A 6,069-nucleotide genomic window follows, 5' to 3' on the forward strand; every position below is an offset into this window, starting at 1 on the left:
TAACTTTTCCAAAGCCTGACAAACCCAGCTGTCACAAAGTGTTCAGACCATAGCTGTAAACAGATCTGGCTTGGAGAGCATGATCCATCAGGATTGCATGTCTTAAAACATGCCTACTTAATCCCAACAGTCTGGCTGGCTTTCAAACAGGATGTATTTTGGCTATCCAAATTTATAATTTCTTCTGTTTGGGAATTCTTACTTTGTTTCATTTGTGTTTTTTAATCTCACATGCAGTATGTGTGTGGCACATTTTCCAAAAGAAATTTTGCACTGCCTGATTTTGTGACAAGCAGTCATTTGTAACTTCATCCTCACACAGATCACCTGTGTGTGATTGAAGAACTGGTTTTTTTTACCAAAAGAATATTGAAGCCACCTTTCTAAAAAAAAAAAAGAAAAAGAAGAAGACACACAAGAATGGAATGGTGGTGTATTGCACTTTGCATTGAAATATTTATGTATATAAATGAAGAAATTAGATCGATGTTACTTTTTGTGTTCGAATTTTGGCTGCTTCTTTTGCTAAAAAACAATTGTGAAGAATGGAGACTTGTTAGAAACTAAGGAGAAAATTTGACAAAAAGTAATCTGTGTGTGATTGTCCAAAAGGCACAGCTTTGGATGAGTTGTGCTCCCACTTGAAAGCATTCTTGTTGCTAGTTCCTGAAGAAGCTGTTTGGGGCCAGTGCTGAATATTTCGGAAACCCTCCCCTGTGAGCAAGGGGTTTTGGTTTAGAAATACATATTTTTAAATGAGTTTGCTGCTAATGTAGTAGTCTAGCTCCCTGATTCTTCTTTAGAAGTAACTTCCATAGGATCAGCTTTGATTGATGATTTTGTACTCTTAAAGGAAGGCAGTGGGATAGCCAAGATGCATGGGGCTGTCTCCCCAGCACATTCAGTTCTGCCCCATCTCTATCCTGCACTGCCATCATTCACACTTGCTTGTAAAGATTTCTTCAGCGAATCAGACACTGAGCAGCAGCCACTATTACTTGGTCATGGGTATAAATTGTCTGGAGATGTCCAAATTGATAGATCTCAAATCCACATTTCCATGAAATGGCTGACTCTTCATTTGAGAGCTTACTCTGTCAGGCTGCACATCTCTCCCTGTGTGGGTGTATTTCATCCAGAAGCTACTGTGATCTCCCCTTACATGTCATACACCACTCTGCTAATGAATCTTAATTCTTACATACCACACCTCTAGTTTCTTATTCCCACTTCCCCCCCTATTTTCCTTCCTTCCCTATTCTCAGAAGGAGCGTTTTCTAGCTGTTAAAACACAGGACTGAAAAACCAATGGCTCCTTGTTCTTTTCTCCTCCAGTATCTCATTTTGTTTTCTTGGCCAAGTTTTTTAAATTCTCTGCACCTCAGATTTTTCATCTGTAAAATGAAGGTCACTGTCATGTATCATACATATCTCACAATAGTACTGGGGGCTTTAATACTTGAGAAGTGATTTGAGATCCTTCCTCAGAGGCATGATGGTGCTCTCGCCATCTAAAGAGTATTACATTACCCTGGGACCAGCATTTAGGGATGTAATGTGCAGTTGAGAAGTTCAGCCTTTTCTTTATCATTTGCCAGACTGAATAAAAGAAATAAAAGAATAAAAGAAAGCTTTCAGCAAGAAAAATTAGGAATCACATAAATCGTTCTTCTGGTACATGTGATCTTTGACTAAACTGATTTTTGAAGTGTTTATGGTTACATAGAATGGGGCAGTTACAGCTCTTCATTACCAGAGGTGTTACAAGGTGCTTCTGTAATGTAGCATCATGTAAAATGCAGAAAGCAACAGGTTATTGTATGCTGAGCTATAAGAACCATCAGTCATTTTCATGTGTGTAGGTGGTCTATATAAGTGTCTCTAGAACCCCAGCTGCTGCAGATCTTTCTGTTTACTTTACACAAGCCTGATTATAAATGCTGTCTACTTAAAAACAAATCATTATCAGTGGTTGATATAAGTCAGCAATTCTGTAGCAGCCCTCAAGTATTTGGAAAGATACCTTCATGGTATTGAAAAATCAACTGGAAATCTTCAGTCTGTACAGATCTCAGCATGTAAAACAAACACATAATAGTGTGGTGAGTTGGTGTAGGATGCACAGAAGACAAAACTGGCCATATGGTAAAGGCTTTCTAATGAGGCTTTGGATGTTACTTTCATTGCTCCAAGCCACTCTCTGCAATAAAATACTAGGGACTTTGTGCAGGGTAACATCATTAAGTATATGAATATATCTCTGAAATGGGATATTTTTCTCCTATTTTATCTACTTAAGGTTTTAGCTAGGCCATTCTGCCTTTAGGCTGAACTGCCATCAATTTCTCCTGCAGATTTTTTAATGCAAATTTAAATTTCTAGTGCCTTTCAATGGATCATTTTAAATTCTGAAAACTCCTTTAAAATAAATTACATCTTGTCTTTTTGAGATAACCAATGATCTAAAATATATTCTCTGCCAACTACAACCCTGCCTTCCTTTTTATCTCAAATCCAATTCAAAACCCAAAAAAATCGCAGAAAACTCAAAGAGATTCATAATCCCTATTAGCCCAAAACACATTAACATCTATAATTCTTGAGCCAGATACTGGGATGAGTTGTATTTTTAGTTTGTAAGGGAAACTAAGTCTCTAGAGGTTTTAAAAAGGACTAATACACTGCTAAGTGTTTATTACCCTAAGGTAAAACCATGATGAACAATGTAGTGTTCTACTTTTTTTCTCTTTTTTTGATGGAAGGGTCTACAGGTATGAAAGGGAAATTATAATAATAGTATTACTTTAAAATATCTTTTCTCTTCGTCTCCAGATATCAAAGGCACATAACTTAAGACAGCTAAAGGGTTTACAGTTTGGTATCTTAGAGACCTGCTGTGGGTCGTGGGGAGCAGTGGTCTAAGCCAAGGCTTGCTGCAGGTTGCCAAGGTGATATTCCAACAAACACACAGGGAAGGCCCCAGTTCTGTGCAGATTTGCTTGACAGAAGCCCTGCAGCTCTGCAATATTCAACTGCATCCCTTGGGTTTACCCACACACCAAATACTGTGATAGAACAGCACGTGGCTAAAGTGAGCCTCATTATTGTATTGCCCTAGGGTCTTTGCTGGTGAGCTAAACAGAGCTGCCTCCTTCAGTCTGGCTCTTGGCTGCTAACACAGGTCATGGCTAACTCCCAGAAAGAACTCAACTCATTATTCAGATTGACATTCCTCACCTGGGATTATGGGTCTTGCAGTCACACCTGCTATGTAAATCTTACCCTATGTGCAGTCTTTCCAGCATGAAGGAGTTACTAGACAAACTCCCCCTACCCCTGAGTAGCATGGACATTTCAGTCACAAAGTATTGCTACATTTATATTAACTGGGGGTTTTTTTTCTTGTTAATGGGAAGGATGAGCTGGAAGATTCCTAGGGTAAGTTTACACTTCTCAGGTTATTTTTTTCCCTTTTATTTGCAGAAGTGCCATTTTGCCACAAGAAAAATAGAGTTTATAGCACCACCTGTTCTCCTTCACACAGAGGTCTTATTTGTACCTGCAGTCCTGAGCTGAGGAGCTACACTATGCCACAGACAATTTCAGCAATTAGAGAGCTGTATGAGTGGTAACAGTCACCCCAGCTGCATGTTTGCTTGCAGCATTCACTGCAAATCATCAGCTGGCTGCACTCCCACCCCCTCTTTTTTGTTTTTTCCATTTTCACTGCAAAGTTGGGGAGACCCTCCAAACAGATCAGGTGAAACTCAGGTGACCTTTCCTGTGAAGGCTGCCAGTTCAAAAGTGGTGTTTCCACTTACTGCAGTTCTGAGTACTACCCAAGGCAGCAGACTGGTGGGAAAGGTTATTTTGTAATAGGTGCTCTACCTTTCTGTTCCTTTCCTCCAAAAAAAGTGGTAGCCATTTCCACTGCTGTGCAGAAAGCCTTTTACTGCTGTGTTCAGGAGGCACTTGAATTCTTGTCGCACTGATTAGAGCAGGCAGTTTGCCATCTGATTGCATCCAGTTGCAGCCATCTTGCTACACCCACTCCCCCTTACACACACACACCTGACGAGTTCATGCCTCTTTAGCACCATGACAAGCTGCATGCACCTAAAAAAACAAAAAAAACCAACCAACCAAACAAACAAAAAGGTTGATTTTGCATCATGATAAAAAGGGAAAAAGTACAGCACTGAAACTTTTCTCTCAAAAATGTGTGCCCCCGTTTATTACTTCCAAGTTACTGGTGCATGAAATCCTGTGTCACCTCAGCTGTGCAGGATGCTACATGAGAAAAGCATCATTCTGTAGCAACAAGGCTCACTAGGATCAAGGGAGCCCTCTTGTCTGATTGGGAGTATGATCTTGCTATGTGCCTTGGTTCCACATCTCTGAAATGGGGACAAATAGAATTTTGCTACTTCCTGGGGACTTTGGTAGGGTTAGCACCACTGTAGGGTTGCCACAGTATTCAGAAATTGGGACATAACACCTTTATCATTTTTAGACCCTTTCTTCCTCCTGGTATAGCGGTCTCTGTCAGAGCAGCAGCATAAGCTACCAATGGACCCCATTAGAAAACACATCTGCATGAAATTTAGCAACATCCCTGTTGCTGTTCTTGATGCCAGGGAGAGAGCAAAAAGATGCAGTGATGTCTGTGATAGCGGAGATTAACCCGCTTCAGAGAGGCAATGTCAGTTGGACTGTAAACTTGGGAGATGCATTTCTGAACACAGTGTGGCTCGTTCCTAAAAGGGCAAGAAGTAAACACAGGACAAGGAGTGTGTGTGAAAGCTACTGGTAATTTTCTGGATCACAGTTTTGGGTGTGAACACCAAAACCACCCCGTTATAAGCCTCAAGAGCAACACCTACACATATGTACCTCAGTGGTGGAGAAGATGGAGTAGTGGGGTAAAGAGAAGCAAGGACAGATTCCAGCTGACCATGCTGAAAGCTCATGTGTCTTTATAAAAAGAGATTTCCGCCAACACCAAAAGGGAATCTTTGCTATCCTATCTACTGCACTCTCGGCTGTGCTGGTTGCCTGCTCAGAAAAGGAAAAAAAGGGTGAGTCAATTCTGAATACTGATGAAAGCCAGACCTCCCTAAAGCCAGAATGTCATAGGTACCATCCCTGTGCCAGGCTGCCCAGAACCCTCTGCCTGACCCACCTACTTTACCGTAACCTTCCCTGGCTACACTATTAAATACACTTCCCATAAACGCTGTCCTCCCGCCCAGCCACTCGCTCACAGCCCCTAATCATAGAGCCATGGGATCATCCAGGTTGGGAAAGGCCTCTAAGATCATCGAGTCCACCCATTATCCCAGCATTGCCAGGGCCATCACGAAACCCCGTCCTTAAATGCCCCATCTACACGTTTTTTGAACACTCACAGGGACAGTGATCCCACCACGTTCTCTGGGCAGCCTGTTCCAATGCTTAACCACCCTTTCCGTGACTAAATTTTCCCCAATACCCGATCTAATCTTCCTCTGCCACAACTTGAGGCCGTTTCCTCTCGTCCTGTCGCTCATTTTCCTGGGAGAAAAGACCTGACGTGGTTAAACCCCGCGCCCCGCACAGGTTTGACACAGCAGAGTCGCTTCTTCCCAGACACCACCACATCCCCGAAGGCATCTGTTCAACACCCGCAGGAAGGTTTTGAGTCCATCGTCCCGCAACCCTGTGTGCCTAAGTAGTGTTTGCCAGCGATAAACCCCACCAGCCGCTGGCATTTTCCCGTTTTAGACACGTGTGCGCTGGATTTTACTGGCTGGCGGCTGGAACACAGGCAGAGGAGGGATGGAAAGGCTGCGGGGGGGGAAAGGCTGTCCCAGTCTATTTGTGCATGTCCTCGCCCTTGGGTGAGCTATTCCCCCCGAGTCAGAGTAGCTCAATCGGTCACGGGTGCTGCAGCCCCAGCCTTTGGGGAGATTCGGGAGTTTTTATGTCGACTCTTGAGCTCGGCGCCCGCGGGGCCGGAACTGTCTGTGCGGGGCAGCACGGAAGGTTTCCAGCGGCGGACGCGGCAGGGCCGGAAGGCGGCGGCGGCTC

This window comes from Corvus brachyrhynchos, unplaced genomic scaffold (assembly GCF_000691975.1).
Source record: "Corvus brachyrhynchos isolate BGI_N302 unplaced genomic scaffold, ASM69197v1 scaffold94, whole genome shotgun sequence".
Taxonomy (NCBI): Eukaryota; Metazoa; Chordata; class Aves; order Passeriformes; family Corvidae; genus Corvus; species Corvus brachyrhynchos.